The following is a 24,577-nucleotide window of genomic DNA, read 5'->3' on the forward strand; positions in this document are numbered from 1 at the left end:
TAAATTTAAAGAGAAAATATTGTGTGTTTTATTTATTCTGTGCCAGATTTTAAGTAATTATTGCAGTGCTTATCTTATAGCCATCTTTATATGTGTAGCACTACTCCTAAAGGAGCCACTGGTTGTATTGGATCCTTCTGTCCTTGAGAGGATAACCTTTTCTGGCAGCTCCTGTACTCCTTTGGTTTTTTATTGATTTGGAAAAACTACCCTACAGGAAAAATACAACAGCAAACAGTAAGCATCGGTAAACTATTGTCAAGGTCTTACCTTGCCCTCCTGTTGGCAGCCATCTTGGACATGTGCAGACTGCTGCTTCTTATAAATTCTGTTTGCATCATCACTTGCCTGCTGCTTTGGTGTCGCAGAGTGATGATGCTGCACACCTGACTATATCTATCACCTGAGGGGTTGCAGTCCTTGCCCTTGTGTTTGTGCTCCAAGGTGCACCTCTGCTAGCAAAATAAAATAAATTATTTGTCTCAGGATAATTCACTAGGTCGGTGCGCCCTCTGTGTGTTTTGTATGGTTGCAGTGTTGTAGACTTCCCCAAGTGTTTGAGGGCAGCAAGACCGCGGTCATCCGCTTTCAAGCGTAATGAAGATTTAAGCATATCCATCTAGAGGGGCCATTTTCCTTAGCTCAGGAGGCATTGTGTGTGTGACTGTTTTGCATCTCTGCTAGCAGTCTTCTGTTCTCCGTGTTCCTCCTTGTATGACCTGGCTTGGCTAACCACTCTCCTGGCTCTCGACCCCGCATTGGCAGTGACCCGCCATTAGCAGATGACCCTGCATCGGCAGACTACCCACTTCTGGACTCGACCCCACCTTGGATGACCACCCGCTTCTGGACTTGACCCCGGCTTGTTCCTGGTCTCACTTCCTCACTCCTGCTGTGCGTTTATTGTTGTTTGCTCCAATAAACTACTTTATTTTACCTGCATCTCCGTGTGGTCTGTTTTCCTGACACCCTGATATCTATACACCAAAACACAACTTAAAGGAGTTTTGGTCAACATAGTATTCCTTCCAGCCAATAGCAATGCAAGTGTTATCAGTCTGGTTTCTTACAAAATGTCCCGACAGTCAGGCTCCAGTGTCTGGCTATGGCTCTTCTCACTATGCTTACCAAGCTGGTGGAAAGCTCTCTGCCTGATTCCTTGGAAACCTTATTTTGCATCTTGTTTCTGGTGAACCTTGAACTCTTTGCCCCTCCCATAAACTTCCTATTTAAGCCATGTCTCTGCACTTCTTGTTTGCCAGATTATTGCACTCTCGCTACCTGATATCTTGTGCCTTTACATACCTGCTTCTGGCCACTCGTTATCGACCCTTGGTTTGTTTATTGACTTTGCTTCTGTCTGATCCTGTCCAGCTACTACTTGTTAATGACCCTTTGGCCTGTTCATCAGCTACACTTCTACTTGTTCATTATCTGCATCTTCCTCTACCTGGCCCTGCTTGCTCTCTTCCTGCTGGGGCAATCCAGAGGGCTGCATCCTGGCATTAGCACACATTGAAATCCACCTCCACCATCAGGAGCTTTGATGAAGACCAGCTAGTGCTTAGACCCCGCATCTTGGGTGAACCCGAGGTATTCTCTAGGGGATCTGCTTGTGTATTCATCCAGCTGACTACTGCATGAATTTCTCTACTACTACAGACATTGGCCTCTGAGCCTGATCCCAATCCTACCCTATGCTGTACACATTTTTCAGTTCTGCGCTGTCCACCAATGTAGGAACAGCAAACCAGTAACTAGTAACTCGGATGAAAAGTTCTGTAAGCAAGATTAAGGGGCCCCAGACCAGACTATATATGACTTTCACATTATTACAATTTTACAATTTTTTCCCTCTCTTAAATTGGATCTGAATACAAAAAATTGAAGATTTACTATCTTATAGGCAACGTCTAGAAATAATAATTGTGTATAAGCGGTATGCTGATCTGTAGCCACACGGGGTGAGATTTGATGATGTCACTACTGCAGTGCTCACTGATCACCATGCTGGAGAGAAAGTTTCACCTGCAGTGCAAGTATATCCCTGCTTCAGCTTTATTATTTTGAGTATCCGTTCTTTTTTTTAGCTCTCCTGCTTCTTCCTGAATATTGCTCCACCAGTCATCAGATTACCAGTCTGACATGAGGATGCAAAGCCCTGCATTTAATAAGATTGCCACCTCCACACAGAGCAGGTGCAGAATGAGATATGGTAAGTCAGTAATGGGTAACATTTTAGCTGCTGAGAGCCACAAGGAAAGACTGTTGACTAGTTTTTGTCCCTCTGCTAGCCTTTAATGGGTACATCTAAATTGGCTTTATACTAGTAGATTTTCAAACAAATGTTTATACGAATATTTGTCTAGCACCCTCCTAGGTAGGTTCTAGAAGAGAGTATAGTTTTTGGGTCTTTCTGCTTACCAGGGAGCTTGCCAGGTAAATTTAGATTGCCTACCAGAGAGCAGGATCCATTGTTAGGGTCTGCTCATGGTGCTCAGGTGCAGCTCAGCTTGTCTGAAATGTTTCACACTGGTCCAATGGAGAGGCATATTGGACAGTGTGAGAAAACCTGACATGTGAGAGCACAGGCATTGTTGCAGCCCTGGTGACTGGCAGAGGAAAGTGCCTCAGTGCATGCTGGGTGACTGTATAAATGCCATCCTGGAGGGAGGGGTCGGCTGCCCCTCCTCTGTAGAAGCTGCCATGCGACCTTGGTTAGTCAACCTGAGGGCCTGAAAGCCAGATAGGAGCTGAACCCAGATGTCCTGCAGAGATGACTAAAAGGAAGACACTGGAAAGGATCTGATTCTGCCTACAGTGAGTACAGATCTGTGTCATGGGGCCTGTCACGTGAAGGCCATCCCTTCAGTGGAAGAGTCAGTGGATAGGTGTCAGTCAAGGAGATGCTAGAAAGTGCCCTGAAGATAAAGTAGTTGCATCAAGTCTGCTGCTAGAGAGAGCAAGAGGACTTAATTCTTCCATACAAGTGGCAGTATGGTTAAAGCAGTGTGTCTGCTTCCATAAATAACCTGGTGAGGCCAAGTGAGAGTTGTACTTATCTACTGTGAATAGTTCAGTTGGAGTATCCCACTATTCCCTTCTCCCATCCAAGTTCCACAATAAATACAAAACCAAATACCCTGGACTGTATATTGAGTAACGAGCAAAGGGGAGGAAGGATGGATGTGTGAGAAATCCCCTAGTGACTGTCTGCAGGTAATCAGAGGGAGACCCAAGAAGTCATCATCACACAGCAAGCCCTACGGGGACAGTGCTACATTTGGATGAAAATTCTCAGTAAATTCGATGATAACGAAGGTCGCTCGGAAGCACTTCAAAATTTTGTTTGCTTTTTAACACTTGCTTTTGAAACTAATAGATTTTCCCGAACAAAAAACATTCACTGTTATCAATTTGTTCAAACAAGTAAAATGTTCGATCCAGCTCTTTAAAAATTTCTCATCTCTTCAGCAGTCATACACTAACGCAAATTTTACCCAACTAATGATTAAAAAATAGAGCAAATTTTCAGAAAATAAAAATTTTCCAACAAAATCCTACTAGTGTATGGCCAGCTAAACTTGCGTTGTAAAAAGTAAACCGTAACCAGTATGTAGTACTGCAAACCAGAAAGCAGAGCCTGCATAGTTAATAGGCAAATGTGTCTGCCCCCATGTACACAGATTATACATAAAAGCAAGGATTTGAAAACATTAACACATATTGAAATGATAATTTTATATCAAGCTTATCCTAAACATTAAAAAGACTTTCCTTTTAGGATGCAAGCCTGCCATACACGTCATATTTCTTCTGAAGGCTCGGTGTTTAGACATTATTTAATAGTCTAAACATTTCAGGAGATCACAGCTTATCACACAGAAGATACAGGACACACGCTCAGAGCCTAAAGTCATTACAGGTTTGGGATGACCCCTCTAGTGGTAGGTTAATTACAATTGTGGGTAAATTACTCATTGGCTCTCAGTAACTAGCCATTAAGGCACTCACATCTAAATATATTTTAATCCCAGCTAAATGTAGCATAGCTGAAAAAATGAGTACAAAAAGAAGAAAAAATTAATTAGGAAGGGCAGTTGCCCTTGTGACATATTTAAAATAAGTGAGCCATTGCATTGTGTAGGAAACATTACAGCAATGTAATGTCGCATTAAAGACCTATTCATGTTCTTGGGCACCTCTTTGATGGGGCTCCTAAAATCATTTAAAAAAAAAATATCATGCTACAGTTTTCTTTTTTTTTTATAAATGTTTAGAGCATAAAACTCATCATCATGTATTAATATTTATCATGACATTGTAACTAGGAGACTTGTAATTGAACAATCTTTAAGTCATTTCAAATTTGGTAGGAGGGTGAAATAGTCACTTAAAAAAACAGCCTGGAAAATTACATTAACAATACTTACCAGTGTAAATCTAGTTTTAGTTTTGCAAAGCTACACCTGCTGCTGGAAATTTCAGGATCTAACACTTCCAGGTGTGTTGCATGCATTTCCCCTGCTGTGCATTATGGTTTTACCTTCCAGTCCCTACGTCACTTGTGTGTCCCTTTAATATCATTGATTTCAGATGATCACTTAGATTTTGTACCAAATGTTTAGTTTTACTAGAGAGCCCATTCTTTATTCAATTTTGAATTGTGCACAAATTATAATAATAAAATGTTTTTTTGGAACACAAGGTAAATTTACAGACCATAAGAAAACAACAAAAGGCAGTCATACAAGGACATCATATACAAAATAATATAGACGTATTTTCTTTCCCAAATCATTTCCTATCTGATCACAGTCTTTTATAATCTGACTTTACAGGAGTAGTTCCACAGTTAATCAGGACATTGAATCTTATGGACTATGCTGATATTCTCACCCCCTTTATGGGCATTTTAAGAGATCATAAATGCTGATGTAAGCACGGCCGCTGTTAGAAATCCCAGGGCCCCATACAGCCTACTTGGCAGCCCCCCCCCCCCCCCCCCCGGAATACATCAAAACATTATTTTCACTAAAAATACACTAAAATCATTATTAGCGGAAACAAACATAACCTTTGTGAATTAGCCCTTGTTAATTGTTTTTTACATTTGAAAAAAAAAATAGTTTATTTTTTTTTTTAAATGTTATAAATGTTTACAATTATTTTATTGTACATGTTCTTTAAATTATTTATTACAATGTATATTTTCTTTTTTTTTTCATATATGCATTGTTAATTTTAAAGGACATTTTAAAGGACAGGGAAGGGGGGAGCACACAAGACGATGGGGGGGGGGGGGGAACAGAAGCAGGCAGAACAGGGAGGGGGAATCAGTGTCGGAGAAGCAATTACCGAAACGATGTGCTGTGTCTGAAAAGCTGGCAGGAGGGTGGGAAACTGGCTTTCAGCTGCTGCAGAGAGCTGCACAGGGCTTCCTCCTGTAACTGCCCCTCTTCCCGACCGCAATGATTCCCAACGCAATTGGGGCCCCCATGTGTGCCCAGGCCCCCTACAGAAGGACTGGTGGTCCCCCCCTATCAGCGGCCCTGGATGTAAGGATACATTGCCCAATGGTTTCTAAGAAATGTCCTAAACCAGAGAGTGCAAAATCTGGTGCAGCTGTGCATGCTAGCCAATCAGCTTCTAACTTTAGCCTGGTCAATTAAGCTTTGACAATAAAATCTGTAAGTTGATCGGTTTCCATGCAGAGCTGCACCAGACTTTGTACTCCCCAGTTTTAGTAAATCAACCCCATAATATATCATCAGATAGTACAGAAAAGTATAAATGACATCTTCCATATTGACTTAAATGAAAAAAAGGGCATTCAAGAGGCCCTGGGACTTTGATATGTGTTTAAACAAGGTAGTGAGAGGGCAAAAACAGGTTAGCTGCTCACAACAGACAAGGCTACCCTCCACCGGGTACTCCAGCAGGTTACCAGAAAAAGAGATGGGTTGGAGTCAGTTAAAGTGTTACTAAACCCAGGACCCTGCATTCACTATATCTGGTCTCCCACAGTACACAGAACATGGAAATGCAATTATTTTAGTAAATATAAACTGCTAAATACCTTTTCTCATCAGAAGTATATAGCAGTCTTGTGACTTCTAACAGTGTCTGGCAGAGCACTGGTCAAAACTTGTAGGATGAGTTTTCATTCTCCTCTGACTGTCCTATGTGGCTGCATGACCCCTGACTTTCTGTCTGGACAGTACTGATTGGCCCTGTGCTGATCACATGCACCCTGCACCCTCCGAGAACAAAACAATACACACCAAACTGTGACTTCTATCAGTTCCTAGTAAAGCTTGTAGGAGGAGTTTTCATACTGCACTGAGATGTCCTATGACTCTGCATGACCCCTGACCCTCTGTCTGGACAGTGCTGATTGGCCCTGTGCTGATCACATGCACACTCCCAAGAAAAAAAAAAACCTCTCTAGCAATCAACACCAAACTGAGCATGTGCAGTCTGACTCTAAAGACTCAGACATGTTTTGTAGTCAGTGGAAGAAGGGGGGGATCTGTACATATAGGATCAAGCTGCCTTTTTACAAAATGCAGAGGATTACCCCTTAGGTTCCACAGTGCAGTGCCAGGACAAGGTCATCCAGTACCCAGGGCAAGGATGCCAAACTGCGCCCACCCTTCCCTTAGGGTTAGGGTCAAGGCACCCACCCCTTCCTGCATTAAACCATTGCGCCCAGAGCAACCTCCCCTCCTGCCCACCCTTTGTCCCTGCCCTGCCACAGTGGTTATAACAAGCATGCTTTACTGCCTGCATATACATACTGATTTTACTGTTGTGGGTTTAGTAACACTTTATAGCTGGGAATTGTTTTAGGACAATCCTCCTTTTGCGTTCAAAAAATGTCTTGTTTTCTTTTCACAGAATATGCAGTATTCTGTGATTGGACAAGGGGAGAATGTGATATTCATCCATCCCTCCCCTCATCCATTCACAGAATGCCTGTATGCAGAAATGGTCCATAATCAAATAATCCTACCCCCCCCCAGAACAGACACTCACCCTCATAGGTGGTGTTCTCACATTGTAATGGTCAGTATCCAATCAGAAAATATTCCCCACATGGCATTCGTAGCTCCAGCAACTCTGTCTTTGTGCTGTCTTCCTTTGGCAGATGGAATAAAGGATTTAGCATCTTCATGTCGTGGTGTGCCGCCAATTTCTCTTCACATGATTGTCTCACGGTGGTGAGCCGTGGTGTGCACCTACTATGGGGATTATCCTGCAGTGAATCTCACACCTGGAGCGCTATTCTGTCTGTATATATGGCATTCATAGAACATGGGATAAACCCATGTAACCTCCATACCTATCCAGATCTAAGGACTCCTGAGTTCTACCATAATTGTGACTATAGTACCCCAGCAAGTTCTAGAAGTTCTCACACCACTGTGTGCAATCAAAAGCACAAGAAGAGAAAGGTCCCTCTATAAAACTTTACAAATCTTTTAAAGAGGCTTTTACAAATCACATTAAAACATTTAAATAAAAATATTCTATCAAATAAATGTAAGTTACAAAACCAGTATGCATGTCATAGACTTAGCCCACCTTACAAATTGCACCCAGTGGTTCATCCTGTATTCAATGTAAGCCATGTGTGTGTTGGTGGGGGGGGGTTCCCTTAAACTGGAACTTCACTGTATCTGAGCACAACCATTAACATTTTTAATATTCAAAGAAAACTCCCTAATCCATCCATGTTTCCAAGCTTTATTTTGCTGAGAAATCACTTTGAAAAACACCCCCTTGCATTTCTGGCCGTAGCCATCTTGAGTAAGGGCAGATGATTCAAGTAGCATTTACTTCCTAGAATCCACCTGCCCTTAGCTCAGGCATGCAGGCAGGAGGGTGTGCTTAGCTGAGAAAACCCCTCCTCCCCTCCTGAAGACTCCTGGGATGTGTGACATCATTTGCCTAGGCATGGAAACCAGGAAATAACTAAAGAATGTAAAAAAACTGTTTAACCCCTTCCTGCCGATGTAACACATATATGTGGCCTCAGGGAAGTGGGCTTTTTTTCCGTTGGGTCGCATATTTGCGTATCTCACTTTGAGCTGGGAGCGTACCAAACAGCGCACTCCCGGCACCGAAAGTGGGGTCTCACGAGAGCCACGGGCACCTCATTAACAATCGGGACCTGGATCTTCCGATTCTGGGTCACCTGATCACTGTGGTAGCCTTGGATTGGCTACCACAGAGATCTGTCACTGTGAGGTCCACCCCTTTGTTTTTCTCCTTCTGTGAATGAAGAGGAACAATACAATATATCTTTCTTTTTTTCTTGCAGAGAGGACAAAAAAAAGTGTAAAAAATAAAAAATAAAATAAATAAAAAATACCCTAGATCAAGGTTTGATCTAGGTCAGTGCCAGGGTTAGTGTTTGGGTCAAATAAGGGTCAAAGGTCAAGGTCAGTATTATTTTTTTTTTTAGAATTAGCATCAGTATCAGTGTGTTTTAGATAGGACACAGAAAAAAAAGCAAAATGCACACTATTGCTTCTGGGCTGTATTACAGGCACAAACAACAACTGATATACACATACAGTATAGTATCTCACAAAAGTGAGTACACCCCTCACATTTTTGTAAATATTTTATTATATCTTTTCATGTGACAACACTGAAGAAATGATACTTTGCTACAATGTAAAATAGTGAGTGTATAGCTTGTATAACAGTGTAAATTTGCTGTTCCCTCAAAATAACTTAACTCACAGCCATTAATGTCTAAACCGCTGGCAACAAAAGTGAGTACACCCCTAAGTAAAAATGTCCAAATTGGGCCCAATTAGCCATTTTCCCTCCCCGGTGTCATGTGACCCGTTAGTGTTACAAGGTCTCAGGTGTGTCAGAATTTGGTGGTATCACTCTCACTCTCTCATACTGGTCACTGGAAGTTCAACATGGCACCTCATGGAAAAGAACTCTCTGAGGATCTGAAAAAAAAGAATTGTTACATAGTTACATAGTAGATGAGGTTGAATAAAGACAATAGTCCATCCAGTTCAACCTGTGTAGGTGTGTGTGGCCGTAATCATCTCTCATACCCCTGTATGTTTTGATCCTTGAGATGTACATCTAAGAGTCTTTTGAAAGCCACCATACTTCCCGCAGAAACCACCTCTTGTGGTAGAGAATTCCACAATCTTGTAGCCCTAACAGTAAAGAACCCCCCACGTTGCGGGGGGCGTGGCCAGCGCGGGACCTAGATGGACGTTTGATCCTCTGCTCCGGCTCCAGGCTTGCTGAATCCAGCGACATCCTCACAGCCACAGCCGGCATCCAGCTCCAGATCGTCTTCTCTACCTGCCCTGCACCCGCAGCTATGACCGGGAAGAGAAAAAACGTCAAGGGCCAGCAAAAACTTACTGCATTCTTCGCGCCACCATCCCGGAGCGGTCGACAAGATGGCGCCGGCGGCTCGGGCCTTGCCGCTCCGGAGCAGCGGCGGGCGCACTAATCGGACCTGCCTGACGATATACCTCTGGGGGACCATCCGACCTCAGGTACTGTGTCCCCACGAACCCCTGAACCGTCCAGCCCATCCTGTAGCAGCCCGGCCAAATCCAAACTCAGGCTGGAAGTGCCAGACCGGGCCTCAAACACAGGCCGCACTGGAGCCTCCCTGATGCCAGTGTCCCTGGGGCCGTCTCCCATTGCAGCTTTCCCCACACTAGGAAAGCCGATCCTGGACACTGCCCTTAAGGATATGATGTTTACCCTGCATATGTCACTACAATCGGATATAATGGCATTAGCTAACAGATTTACCACAGAAATACACTCCCTGGGTGATAGAGTGCACAATGTGGAATCTTCCATGACAGCCATGGTAGACACCGTTAATGACTTGGTGGAAGCACACGAGGAAAACGTAGCAGACCATCAGTGGCTTCAAGCCAAAATCGCAGACCTGGAGGACCGCTCCAGGCGAAATAATTTAAAAATCCGGGGCATCCCTGAGTCCGTCATGCCAGCAGAGCTACACAAATTCGCACTGGACTTATTCACTACACTGATCCCTGGAGCTACCCCTCTAGACCTCACGATTGACCGCATACATAGGGTTCCTAAGCCTCCTTTTTTGTCCCAGCAAGTTCCTCGTGACACCCTGATGAGGGTGCACTTCTATCACATCAAGGAAAGCATCCTACAAAAGTCTAGACAGCTGGGTCAATTCCCAGATCCATACGCCAACATCCAGATATTTGCCGACCTCTCCAAGCATACTTTGGACATGAGGAGGCAGCTGTCCACAATAACCAAAGCCCCCTGAAATCATAACCTCCCCTACAAGTGGAAACACCCCTCCAAGATACTGGTGGATAGGAATGGCACCTCTCACGCTATCACCAATTTACAGAGAGGCCTGGCACTTTTGCAATCATGGGGGATCATACCTGAGGTCCAATCTCCAGCAGGAGCCAAGAAGTCTCCAAGCAGAGTTCCACAGCAGTGGCACACAGTGCCCTCCCATGATCCAACAGAAACCTGAAATGGCATCACGCTATTCAGCTATGCCTTAGTACCTTCTGATGTTTTTTTTTTTTTTCTCTTCAATTTTTGTGCACACTGGATGTTAGCCAGTAACGGCAGGCATGCCTGGAGCTGATAGGCCTGTTTGGCTACTTGACTGTTTACCCCCACCCGGAGACGGCTACATATGCCGCAGTTCTCCACCTTGTTTGGTCTACATATGTTGTCCTCCTTGCTGGACTGTTATGTTCTCTGTTCTTTGTCTCCCCTTTTCTCTGCAAGCAGGCACCTCCACCAACCCTACGATGCATATTCTATACCAGCTCACCAAGACTCCTACCTGCACACGAGACAGTGGCAGCGTTCAAGATCCCCAATTCTCCCCGGCAATTGTCGGACTCGGAAACACCTGGTCTCCTCTGGCAACCTTGGCATTCACCTCAACGCCTTCGCAACTGTGAGTAGCTACACCACACGCAGACCCTTAACCTTCAAAGATGGTTAAAATCCTATCAATGAACGTTAATGGCTTAAACCACCCAGCCAAGCGGGCCTCATTATGGCGGACTGCGTCCCAGCACCAGGCGCAGATTGTCTGCGTCCAAGAGACTCACTTTTTGGACTCCCATACGCCTACCTGTTCACACAAGGACTTTCCAACTGTTTTCATGGCCTCCTGCCCCAAAAAAAGGAAGGGGGTTATGATTGCGATCCACAAGAACCCCCCACGTTGCCTGAGGTTAAAATGCTTCTCCTCCAGTCGCATTGTATGCCCTCAAGTCCTCGTGCAATCCTTTCGACTGAATAGCTTTTTTTCTATGCCGAGATCACCATTGAGATATTTATAAATTGCTATCATGTCCCCTCTCAGGTGTCTTTTCTCCAGGGAGAATAAATCAACCGATTGCAGACGCTCTTCAAAATTAAGGTCCTCCAATCCCCTAATTAGTTTAGTTGCCCTTCTCTGGACTCTCTCCAGCTCCAACACATCCCTCCTGAGGACTGGCGACCAGAACTGGACAGAATACTCCAGATGTGGTCGGACCAGAGTTTTATAAAGTGGAAGGATTATAGTCTTATCTCTGGAATACATCTCTTTCTTTATGCATGCTAATATTTTGCTGGCTTTGGCAGCTGCCGCTTGACATTGCATGCTATTGCCTAGTCTATCCTCTACCAAGACTCCCAGATCTTTCTCCATTTTTGATTCCCCCAAGCGTTCCCCCCTGAAGTGTATTGTGCTTTACGTTGTTGTCCCCAAGTGCAAAACCTTACACTTCTCCACATTAAACCTCATTTGCCATGTCGTTGCCCACTGATATTTTGTCCAGGTCATTCTGTAGGATATCTGCTTCATGCTGTGCAGTTATTGCCCTGCCCAATTTTGTGTCATATGCAAAAACTGATATAGAGCTACTGATCCCGTCCTCAATGCTGTTTATGAATAAATTGAACAAGGTTGGTCCCAGGACTGAACCTTGGGGGACCCCACTTACCACCTCAGACCAGTCTGAGTATGCGCTATTTATTACCACCCTTTGGACACTCCCTTTTAGCCAGTTCCGTATCCAAGAGCAAACCTTGCGGTCGATGCCTGCAGACCTTATTTTATAAATTAAGCACTTGTGAGGAACTGTATCAAACGCCTTAGCGAAATCCAGGTACACCACATCTACTGGTCTCCCCCTATCTAGCTCACAGCTCACCTCCTTGTAGAATGTTAAGAGATTGGTTTGACAAGAACGCCCATTTGTAAACCCGTGCTGATTACTGCTGATTATGTTGTTGTCTTTAGCAAACTCTACGATATAGTCCCTTATCATCCCCTCCAGAAGTTTACATACTATCGATGTCAGACTGACAGGCCTATAATTTCCCGCGACATGCCTCTGCCCTTATTTGAATATCCCCAGCCCCGCCCAATAATCTGTCTACCCGATCCGCGATATGCCGAACTCGAGCGCCCGGTAAACAACATACTGTCCGGCTACCGCAATCTTTTCGACAGATTGCCCTCTCTGTCCTCTTGATGATTGAGTCCCCCACTACCACAACCTTTCTAACCTTTCCTGAATCTCGGCCCCCCTTCTTCCTGGAGCAGCCACTCCCCTGGCAGCTCGGGGAGGGCGCCTGCTCCAGCACTGACACCCCTGAGCTGATATCCCCCTCAACCTGCAGCTTTGATTGGATTCAGGTCTGGACTTTGACTTAGCCATTCTAACACCTGGATATGTTTATTTGTGAACCATTCCATTGTAGATTTTGCTTTATGTTTTGGATCATTGTCTTGTTGGAAGACAAATCTCCGTCCCAGTCTCAGGTCTTTTGCAGACTCCATCAGGTTTTCTTCCAGAATGGTCCTGTATTTGGCTCCATCCATCTTCCCATCAATGCTTTTACGCCAAACATAACGTTTTGCATTGTTGCCAAAAAGTTTGATTTTGGTTTCATCTGACCAAAGCACCTTCTTCCACATGTTTGGTGTGTCTCCCAGGTGGCTTGTGGCAAACTTTAAACAACACTATTTATGGATATCTTTAAGAAATGGCTTTCTTCTTGCCACTCTTCCATAAAGGCCAGATTTGTGCAGTATACGACTGATTGTTGTCCTATGGACAGAGTCTCCCACCTCAGCTGTAGATCTCTGCAGTTCATCCAGAGTGATCATGGGCCTCTTGGCTGCATTTCTGATCAGTCTTCTCCTTGTATGAGCTGAAAGTTTAGAGGGACGGCCAGGTCTTCGTAGATTTGCAGTGGTCTGATACTCCTTCCATTTCAATATTAACGCTTGCACAGTGCTCCTTGGGGTGTTTAAAGCTTGGGAAATCTTTTTGTATCCAAATCTGGCTTTAAACTTCTCCACAACAGTATCTCGGACCTGCCTGGTGTGTTCCTTGTTCTTCATGATGCTCTCTGCGCTTTAAACGGACCTCTGAGACTATCACAGTGCAGGTGCATTTATACGGAGACTTGATTACACACAGGTTTTTTATTTATCATTATTAGTCATTTAGGTCAACATTGGATCATTCAGAGATCCTCACAGAACTTCTGGAGAGAGTTTGCTGCACTGAAAGTAAAGGGGCTGAATAATTTTGCACACCCAATTTTTCAGTTTTTTATTTGTTAACAAAGTTTGAAATATCCAATAAATTTTGTTCCACTTCATGATTGTGTCCCACTTGTTGTTGATTCTTCACAAAAAAATTACAGTTTTATATCTTTATGTTTGAAGTCTGAAATGTGGCAAAAGGTTGCAATGTTCAAGGGGGGCGAATACTTTCGCAATGCACTGTAGCAGAAAGTGAAAAATATTGTTTTTTTTTTTTTTTCAGAATTGTCACTCTTTTTTTGTTTATAGCGCAAAAAATAAAAATCTCAGAGGTGATCAAATAGAACCAAAAGAAAGCTCTATTTGTGGAAAAAAAGGGCATCAATTTTATTTAGGAACAGCGTCGCATGACCGTGCATTCCTCCATTAAAATAACACAGTGCCGAATCGCAAAAAATGGCCTGGTCATTAAGGGGGAAAATCTTCCGTTCCAGAAGTGGTTAAGCTATTCACAAGTTGCGAGGACTCCTATCTGAAGAAGCAGCCAGGCTGCTGATCCACATTGCCACTTAGGTAGATTTGGGTTTAAGTCTCTTGCCAGAAGACTTGGTGAACTACATTTATCTTTGGGACACTCTCCTTAATATCCCCTTTCTGGACTGCTGACACCTGTCCACTGACTATCCTACTTTTGGGGTGGCCCCCCTCAGGTCAGGCCCCTAGACACGATCCCCTGTACTCACGATACTGTTTTTCTAGGGTCTGCAGTGTCTCCCCACTCAGTCAGCTCCTGAACCTCTGGGTTCAGCTCCATTCCTCTGGTCCCCAGGGTGACCGCCTGTGACCACGTGCCACTGCTACAGGGGAGGAGGCAGCCTCAACCCTCCCTCCGGTACTCTGCTCTCCAGCCAAATACCCCGCAGCACATGTGCTCCTGGCTTTTATACAGTATCCCATAATGCACTGAAACAGCCAATCTCTACCAATCACTGGGACTGTATCAAAGCCTGTGTACCCATTGGTCAGGTTTCCTCCCACTGTCCAACATGCCTCTCTATTGAACCAGTGTGAAACACTATCTAGACAAAATGAATCACACACTGAGCGCACAGAACAGACCTAACTCACAGATCCTGCTCTCTGGTAGGCAGAAAGTAATATAGATTTTCCTGCTGCTCCTCTGATAGACAGACAGAGCCAAAAACTATACTCTCTCAGTAGCACCTACCTAGGAGGGTGCTACAGGTCTATTGTCAAAAACTCATGCAACCGATGAACCAGACTCGGGGAAGTCGATTTTGATGGATAGGGCAGATGCCATCAGAGTTTACAATTGTAATTTATCAATCTCATTCCTGTTTCCACCATGCAATCTCGTAATCTGACCAATCAAAATACAATGATAAACAAAGTATCATAGTGCTGGCAATTGATGCAAAATGACCAATAACCTTCTGCCCCGGCTGAATGACTGAATTGATTGCAAAGGAATGTATGGCTTTTGGGTTTGATCGTTTTGACAAAATCACACAACGTTCAGATGAAAAAAATTGAAACGTGTGACCACCATTAGCCAGCATTTTCTTTCTCATAAAATGTAAAATACAGTAAAACCTGATGGTAATTTACTGATTCAAGGAGTCGATATTTGAGTTAGTTTGGTAACTACATTGAAAGTCCTGCAAACTTTGATTGCTTTGCCCATCTCTGTTCTTCAAAATCCTAATAGAAGTGGACATGTACGGAGGAATATTCTACCCTAGAGTCATTCTCATGGATTTTTCTTTAATATCACTCTATAGCCGTAAACAAGTAAAACAGTTTATTTGTATATATATTACGAATCTTGATAGCCTTCGGCGCTCCAGCTGTTGCTTAGTTACATCTCTTTCATATTTGCTAATTTATTGACAGAAACAAACAGCTAAGAATCCTTGCTGTGTATGTGAAAGTAAACTCACCGGCAGACAGAAATCAGCAGTATATTACACAAAGCTGCGATTATAGATTTCAACGATGGCTCAGTAATGAATTTGTTATTTGCGACAAAATGAAACTTCATTGAAAAGGTAGTGTTTTGTTTCTTATGCCCGAGGTGTGTCTGTGATCAATGGATCCCCATGTAGAAAAAACACTTTGCATGTGTTTGATTCTGGTAAACCAAAGATAGAACAAGCTTATGGAGGACTCATATGACAAAGCATTTCTTGTGATCATTAGATCGCTGTGAGAACAGTGCCATAGCACATTTACTATAACAAGAAGTTGCACCAAGTTTAAAGTGTTTGTAAACCTCCGACAAGAAATATGAACAAAGCATATCCCTCTATAGTGTGTAATTGTCTCAATTAAGAGCACAAAGTGCCACTTTTGGATAAAACACAATAGGTATCTGGCACTCCATCCGTTCAAATGTCTCTGGTGAACCGGACTGTTTGTAAAGGGGTAGTAAAAGTATGCTGTCCAAAAGTGGCGGCTGGTGCATGATAATTTTGGGGGGGGGGCAAAACCCACACGCCCCATGGGACGGCCAATCCACCACCCCCCACGGGTCGGCCCGGCCGGCCGGACAGCCAGCAATCTTACCTCTTCCTTCCCGGATGGCTGATATTCTCCTCTGGCCGGCGGTGAGTCTCCTTCCTCTTCCTGGCCAATGGCCAGTAAAATTGCTTCTCTTTTCAGCCAATCGGGAAACCGCTTCCTGATTGGCTGGGAGGAGTATCAGTGTGATAATAGCGATTATTCATTCGCTATTGTCATACAACTGGGTGGGCTCAGGGCGCAGTGCTCTGCGCTCCGAGCCCACCCTTTTTTGAAGCCTATTAGAGCCTCTTGCTCTAATCACGTGCTTAAAAAAAAAACACATTGGAATCAATGCATCCAGCGCCCTGCATGTAGATTAGGGGGCTGGGTGCATGGATGGGGGGGGGGCGGCGCCCCTGCACCCCCAATAGACGGGCCGCCACTGCTGTCCAAGCAGATAGAAATATACACTTAGAGCTAGGCAGTCATCCTCAGAGTGAGTCTGGAGGCTGTAAAAAATGTGGAAAGCAGGGGGGGGGGCGCCACTAAGTGCAGTATTAGAGTATAACTGTTTAATGTACAGGATTAAGAACACTTACAAGAATAAAAAGCTATACAAGCCCGTCATTGTGGATGTGGTCCTGATGTTGGTGGTGGTTTTCCAGCGTGAAACGCAGAAGCAGAAGTGACATCACCAATACGGGGCAGAAGTTTGGATCACTGGTAAACACACTACGCGCTCGGAGGCCACAGCTCCATCTAATGGACGCTAGTGTAGAATATTTCTCTGTACATGTCCATATGTATTAGGGCCAGTAGAAGGAGATGTGAGCTCTGAGCGCATAGCCTCCGCCTCCTTGTGTGTTTACCAGTGATCCGGACTTCCGCCCTGTACCGGTGACGTCACTTCCGCGTTCCACACTGGTTAGCGTGGAGGTACTCAGCTGGACACCCAGATCTGACCCCCTTCTGGCGTTTGGGGATTGTAAAGCGCACAGTCACTTCACTGGGTATATGTAAGAGTTTACAACTAGTTTAACCACTTCACGCAAAATCACGTAGCTCTACATCGGCTGACTTTGCGTGGTTGTACCAAGATGATACCTCTAGCTAGAGGCATCATCCCGGTACCGTTGTTTAGAGCCGGCGGTCGGCTTTCCGGCGGTAAGGACCGATGCGACCGCCGCCTTCTGTCCCTCTGCCCGGGTCTCCTGGCCCACCAGGAGACCCGAGCAACCAGCCAGCACATCCGCCGGCTGGATGGAGTCCCGATCTAAGCCGGATGTGGCTTTGATCGGGTCTCCGATTAGAGATGTATAGAACTGTTCGCCGGCGAACAGTTCCCGGCGAACTTAGCATGTTCGCGTTCGCCACTGCCGGCGAACATATGCGATGTTCGGTCCGCCCCCCATAAGACATCATTGAGGCAAACTTTGACCCTGAACTTTACAGTCAGCAGACACATTTCCAGCCAATCAGCGTACCTCCCTCCCACACCCTCCCACCTCCTATAAATAAGCAAGGGCAGCATCCATCTTAGATCATTCTGAAGCAGTGTGTGTAGTGAGAGTAGGGAGAGCTGCTGCTGCTGCTGCTGCTGCTGTTAAGCTAGGGACAGTTAGTCAGTGTTCCTGGTCTTGCAGTGTTCTTGGTCCACTACTGCTGTAATATCAGCACCCCAAAAAGCCCTTCTAAGGGCTGGTATTTGTGTTTTTTTTTTTTTTTTATATATATATATATATATATATATATACCTAGCGTCCCCAAAAGCCCTTTTAAGGGCTGGTAATTGAGTTGTTTCTTCATATATATATATATCTATATCTATCTAGTGTCCCCAAAAGCCCTACCACAGACTGTACTGTGTGCACACCACACTCATTTCGGGTGGCACAGGCACAGTACCTGGCATTTTAAAAAATATTTTTTTTTCCTCTGTCATAATTGCAGTGAGTGCTGTGTCAGGTCCACAGAGTGCACTGTACCCACTGCAGTGCACTGCCCACCACTGATATATATACGTTGGCACAGCATCTTGTTGCAATAAATTGAAAAAAAATATATTTTTTATTATTGCAGTTGCCTAGGCTGCCAGTGACTGTCAGGTCCACAGAGTGTACTGTGCCCACTGCAGTGCCACTGTGTGCCCACCCACCACTGATATATAAGGTGGCACAGCAGCTTGCAAAGTAAAATAAATATATATATTTTTTGAAAATTGCAGTTGCCTGGGTGCCAGTGACTGCTGTCAGGTCCACAGAGAGTGTACTGTGCCACTGCCCACCCACCACTGATATATAAGGTGGCACAGCAGCTTGCAAAGTAAAAAAAAATATATATATTTTTTAAATTGCAGTTGCCTGGGTGCCAGTGACTGCTGTCAGGTCCACAGAGAGTGTACTGTGCCACTGCCCACCCACCACTGATATATAAGGTGGCACAGCAGCTTGCAAAGTAAAAAAAATATATATATTTTTTTAAATTGCAGTTGCCTGGGTGCCAGTGACTGCTGTCAGGTCCACAGAGAGTGTACTGTGCCACTGCCCACCCACCACTGATATATAAAGTGGCACAGCAGCTTGCAAAGTAAAAAAAATATATATATATTTTTTAAATTGCAGTTGCCTGGGTGCCAGTGACTGCTGCCAGGTCCACAGAGAGTGTACTGTGCCACTGCCCACCCACCACTGATATATATGCCTGCAAGAGAAAAAGCCAGCCGCAGAGAAGCCGTATTCCTGAAAATATAAGAAAAATGCTTTTTTTTAGGGGTTCTGGACATGCTACAGAGCTGAAACTTGACAGGTACACTTTTTAGACCCCCCAGACACTAAATACAAAAAATGACATGCCTGCCTAAAAAAATGCCCGCTAAATGCCTGCAAGAGAAAAAGCCAGCCGCAGAGAAGCCATATTCCTGAAAATATAAGAAAAATGCTGTTTTTTAGGGGTTCTGGACATGCTACAGAGCTGAAAATTGACAGGTACACTTTTTAGACCCCCCAGACACTAAATACAAAAAATGACATGCCTGCCTAAAAAAATGCCCGCTGAATGCCTGCAAGAGTAAAAGCCAGCCGCAGAGAAGCCATATTCCTGAAAATATAAGAAAAATGCTGTTTTTTAGGGGTTCTGGACATGCTACAGAGCTGAAACTTCACAGGTACACTTTTTAGACCCACCAGATGCTAAATCCAAAGAAATTTTTTATTTTTATTTTTTTTTAATTTTTCCAATAATTGGCTCTCTATCAAAAAATTATAATTTTTAAGAACTTTTTTTTGCGTGATCCCTCTCCGGCATGCCACAGTCCAGGTGTTAGTCCCCTTGAAACAACTTTTCCATCACTATTGTGGCCAGAAAGAGTCCCTGTGTGTTTTAAAATTCGCCTGCCTATTGAAGTCTATGGCGGTTCGCCCGGTTCGCCGGTTCGCGAACATTTGCCGATGTTCGCGTTCGCCGTTCGCGAACCGCGAATTTTAGGTTCGCGACATCACTATCTCCGATTACGTAACCCGGAGGCAGCGTCCATGATGTCACGTCCGGGTTACTCGGCTGCTAAAGGCGGCAGATTCAAAAACTAAATGTATTCAAAAATGCCATTTTCGGCGTTTTGAATACTCTTGCCACAGATTTGTGCAGTATACGACTGATTGTTGTCCTATGGACAGAGTCTCCCACCTCAGCTGTAGATCTCTGCAGTTCATCCAGAGTGATCATGGGCCTCTTGGCTGCATCTCTGATCAGTCTTCTCCTTGTATGAGCTGAAAGTTTAGAGGGACGGCCAGGCCTTCGTAGATTTGCAGTGGTCTGATACTCCTTCCATTTCAATATTATCGCTTGCACAGTGCTCCTTGGGATGTTTAAAGCTTGGAAAATCTTTTTGTATCCAAATCCAGCTTTAAACTTCTCCACAACAGTATCTCGGACCTGCCTGGTGTGTTCCATGTTCTTCATGATGCTGTCTGCGCTTTAATCGGACCTCTGAGACTATCACAGTGCAGGTGCATTTATACGAAGACTTAATTACACACAGGTGGATACTATTTATCATCATTAGTCATTTAGGTCAACATTGGATCATTCAGAGATCCTCACTGAACTTCTGGAGAGAGTTTGCTGCACTGAAAGTAAAGGGGCTGAATAATTTTGCACGCCCAATTTTTCAGTTTTTTATTTGTTAACAAAGTTTGAAATATCCAATAAATGTCGTTCCACTTCATGATTGTGTCCCACTTGTTTTTGATTCTTCACAAAAAATTACAGTTTTATATCTTTATGTTTGAAGCCTGAAATGTGGCAAAAGGTTGCAAAGAAGTTCAAGGGGGGCCGAATACTTTAGTAAGGCACTGTATATATAATGTGTGGGGGTTCTAAGTAGTTTTCTAGCAAAAAATACTGATTTTAACTTGTAACCGAAATGTGCCAAAAATGGGCCCGGTCCTTAACCACTTAAGCCCCGGAAGATTTTACCCCCTTCCTGACCAGGTGTTTTTTTGCGATTATTTACTGCATGACTTTAACGGACAATTACGCGGGCGTGCAACGCTGTACCTAAACGAATTTCACGTCTTTTTTTCCCCACAAACAGAGCTTTCTTTTGGTGGTATTTGATCACCTGTGCGATTTTTTGATCATGCGCTATAAACAAAAAAAGAGCGTAAATTTTGCAAAAATAACAATATTTTTCACATTTTTTACATGAAATTCCCCAAAAAAAATGTAAAAATCAAAATTTTTTAACATTTTCGGCCAATTTGTTTTATGCTACATATGTTTGGTAAAAAAAATCACAAAAAGTGTATTTTGATTGGTTTGCGCAAAAGTTATCGCGTTTACTAACAAAGGGAAAGATTTTTGTCATTTTTGGTGTTTTTTTTTTTTTAACGAGTAATGGCGGTGATCTGCGATTTTTTTTTTGCGGGACTGCGACATTGCGGCGGACAGATCGGACCCTTGACTGACATTTTTTACACTTTTGGGGTTACCAGTGACATTACTGCAGTAATCAGTGCTATACATATGCACTGTTACTGTAAAAATGACATTGGCAGGGAAGGGGTTAACTGTATTGGAGAGGGAGGGGTTAAGTGTGTCCTAGGGGCGTGCTTCTAACTGTGATGGGACATGTCTACTATTGCAAAAACAGAGATCAATGGTTCTACATAGTAGAACCATCTGATCTCCATTTTTACACAGGGGAGAATGACAGGCGGCTTGTTTACATAAGCCGCCCGCCTTTCTCCCGCTCTACCGACGATCGTAGTGTGACCGGCGGACATTGGGTCCGCCGGTCACAGGCGGACTCATCAGTGAACGAGCCGGGGCTGAGGCGCGCAGTCGCCCGCTATTGGCTCACAAGCCGGTCACAGGCTAGTGACGTATTTATACGTCACTTTGCCTGGCCGGGGCTGACCGCCGCAGTATATCTACTTGCGACGGTCGGCAAGTAGTTAAGTGGTTAAAATGGTTGTAAAGTCTCCTTTTTTATGTTATACTTATCTACTCTGTGCAGTAGGTTTTGCACAGAGTGGCCCTGATCCTCCTCCTCTTGGGTCCCTCTTCAGCTTTCCTGGCGGTCGGCTTTCAGGAGATAACAACTGATGGTGATCAGCAGCTGCTCGACCGTTATCTATTTTAGAAAAAGATATCCAAAGCTTTTAACAGCTCACGGAGCACTGTTCAATCCATTATCCAAAATTGAAAGAGTATGGCACAACTGCAAACCTACCAAGACATGGCCTTCCACCTAAACTGACAAGGAGAGTATTATTCAGAGAAGCAGCCAAGAAGCCCATGGTAACTCTGGAGGAGCTGCAGAGATCCACAGCTCAGGTGGGAGAATCTGTCCACAGGACAACTATTAGTGGTGCACTCCACAAGTCTGGCCTTTATGGAAGAGTGGCAAGAAGAAAGCCATTGTTGAAAGAAAGCCAGAAGAAGTTCCATTTGCAGTTTGTAAGAAGCCATGTGGAAGAAGGTGCTCTGGTCAGATGAAACCAAAATTGAACTTTTTGGCCTAAAAGCAAAACGCTGTGTGTGGCAGAAAACTAACACTGAGCACACCATCCCCTCCATGAAACATGGTGGCAGCATCATGATGTGGGGATGCTTTTCTTCAGTTGGGAAGGTGGTCAGAGTTGATGGGAAGATGAATGGAGCCATATACAGGGCAATCTTAGAAGAAAACCTGTTAGAGTCTGCAAAAGATTGTGGCTAGGACTGGAGCGGTGGTTCACCTTCCAGCAGGACAACAACCCTAAACATACAGCCAGAGCTACAATGGAATGGTTAAGATCAAAGCATTTTCATGTGTTAGAATGGCCCAGTCAAAGTCCAGATCTAAATCCAATTGAGAATCTGTGGCAAGACTTGAAAGTTGCGGTTCACAGACACTCTCCATCCAATCTGATAGAGCTTGAGCTATTTTGCAAAGAAGAATGGGCAAAACTGTCACTCTCTAGATGTGCAAAGCTGGTAGAAACATACCAAAAAAGACTTGCAGCTGTAATTGTAGCGAAAGGTGGTTTTACAAAGTATTGACTCAGCCCCCCTGTAATATGTGAAAAGTGTGGCATGCATTTGTAGTCAGCCCCCCTGAGTCAAAATACAAATGCACGCCACACTTTTCACATATTTATTTGTAAAAACATTTGAAAACCATTTATCATTTTCCTTCCACTTCACAATTATGTGCCATTTTGTTTTAGTCTATCACATAAAATCCCAATAAAATACATTTATATTTTTGGTAGTAACATGACAAAATGTGGAAAATTTCAAGGGGTAATACTTTTTCAAGGCACTATAAATCTGTAAATAAGATTACAAAATACCAGAGTAATGTGGTATGCAATGATACCTTTTTATTGTACTAACCTAACACTTGAAAGAGAAGCATCCAAGAGTTTTCCACACAGTCGGAGAGAAAGTCAGAGTCTGTAGACATGGCACAAGAAATGATCGGAGAATGTGGACATGGCACAAAAGACGGTTAGAGGCTGCGGACATAGCACAAAACACGGTCAGAGACTGCGGACATAGCACAAGAGACAGTCAGAGACTGCGAACATGGCACAAGAGATGATAAGAGACTGCAGACATGGCACAAGAAACAGCCATAGACTGCGGGCATGGCACAAGAGATAATAAGAGACTGCAGACATGGCACAAGAGACAACAAGAGACTGCAGACATGGCACAAGAGACAGCCATAGACTGCGAGCATGTCACGAGAGATGGTCAGGGACTGTGGACATGGCACAAGAGACGATCAGAGATTGCAGACATGGCACAAGAGATGATCAGAGACTGCTTACATGGCAGAAGAGATGATCAGAAACTGCGGACAGATCATGTGTCTTTAGAGGAACAGTACAATAATATGCACAACTAGTCAGACTCAGACATCATAAAGCTAAAAGAAGGGTCGATCTTGCTTGCCCTACCTTCCACAGTGATGATCTTCCTCTGTTCTGTGCTAGTGCCACTCGTGCTCCTCCTGTGCTTTCTGCTGGCCCTGGGCCCTCCCCCTGGTCTCACTCGGCTTCCATAGATTGTCTGGACTGGAGGTGTTTGTGTTCCTCTCGCTGCTACCGCCCAGGTGGAAGGAGGGATTTTTGTAAGCATAGTGAGCTTAAAGGGCTGAAGGTAGAGAGGGTGTCTCCGAGTCTGAGGAAGGCCATCTTGCTCTCTCTGTCCTGCATCTGGCAGAGAGGAGGATTGGAGTAGGTAGGGCCGGGAGAGCAACTGGCCTGATCAAGGCCTGATCGCTGCAACCCTGGTAGTTCCATCACTGCCTGGCAGCCTAATTTAGCAGGGGGCACACGGGGGAGAGGGGTAAGGAATAGCTTAGGGGGGCTATTGCCCCCTGCATCGACACCATTGAGGATTGGCAAGCTGCAATATATTACATTTTGATTTTTGGATTTCTTACCGCTTCAAGTTACTATTTCTACTCTGTTGTTTTTCTTCCTTACTAATGTCCTTTTACCCAGATCAGACAAATTCCTTTACCCACATTTTAGTCTAAGACCAATTTATGTTGTAGAATAAGGAGACTGCCTGCATTTACTTCTCTGAAGCTAAGTGCATGTGTAGTTTGGCATCTCTTGTACCCAGTATGTTTTTTGCTGAGCTAAATAGAGGTTATAGCTGTAAAAAAGTCATTTGGTAGAGTTTGAAGTAGATAAAGATAAGAAGAAAAAAAAAGAACTTATATTGAATGTGCGCTTTACCCAGAGCAAAGCAACAAGATCACGCTAAACTGTATCTATATTCAGAATGTAAAATCCTATATTATTTCAATTACTTTCAATCTACTTCTATTATTCTGAAGTTTGTACATTTACTTTGTGAAGCTCCCGACACATTTACTTTTTTGAATTCTGTGACAAGTATTTACTATGCCCTGCGATTCGGCACTGCTGTGCCACACATTTCACAGAGCCTGCCTACTGAACTACAGAGGTGCTGAGAGGAGGAGTT

This window comes from Pelophylax lessonae (genome assembly GCF_965119305.1).
Source record: "Pelophylax lessonae genome assembly, chromosome: 2".
Lineage (NCBI taxonomy): Eukaryota > Metazoa > Chordata > Amphibia > Anura > Ranidae > Pelophylax > Pelophylax lessonae.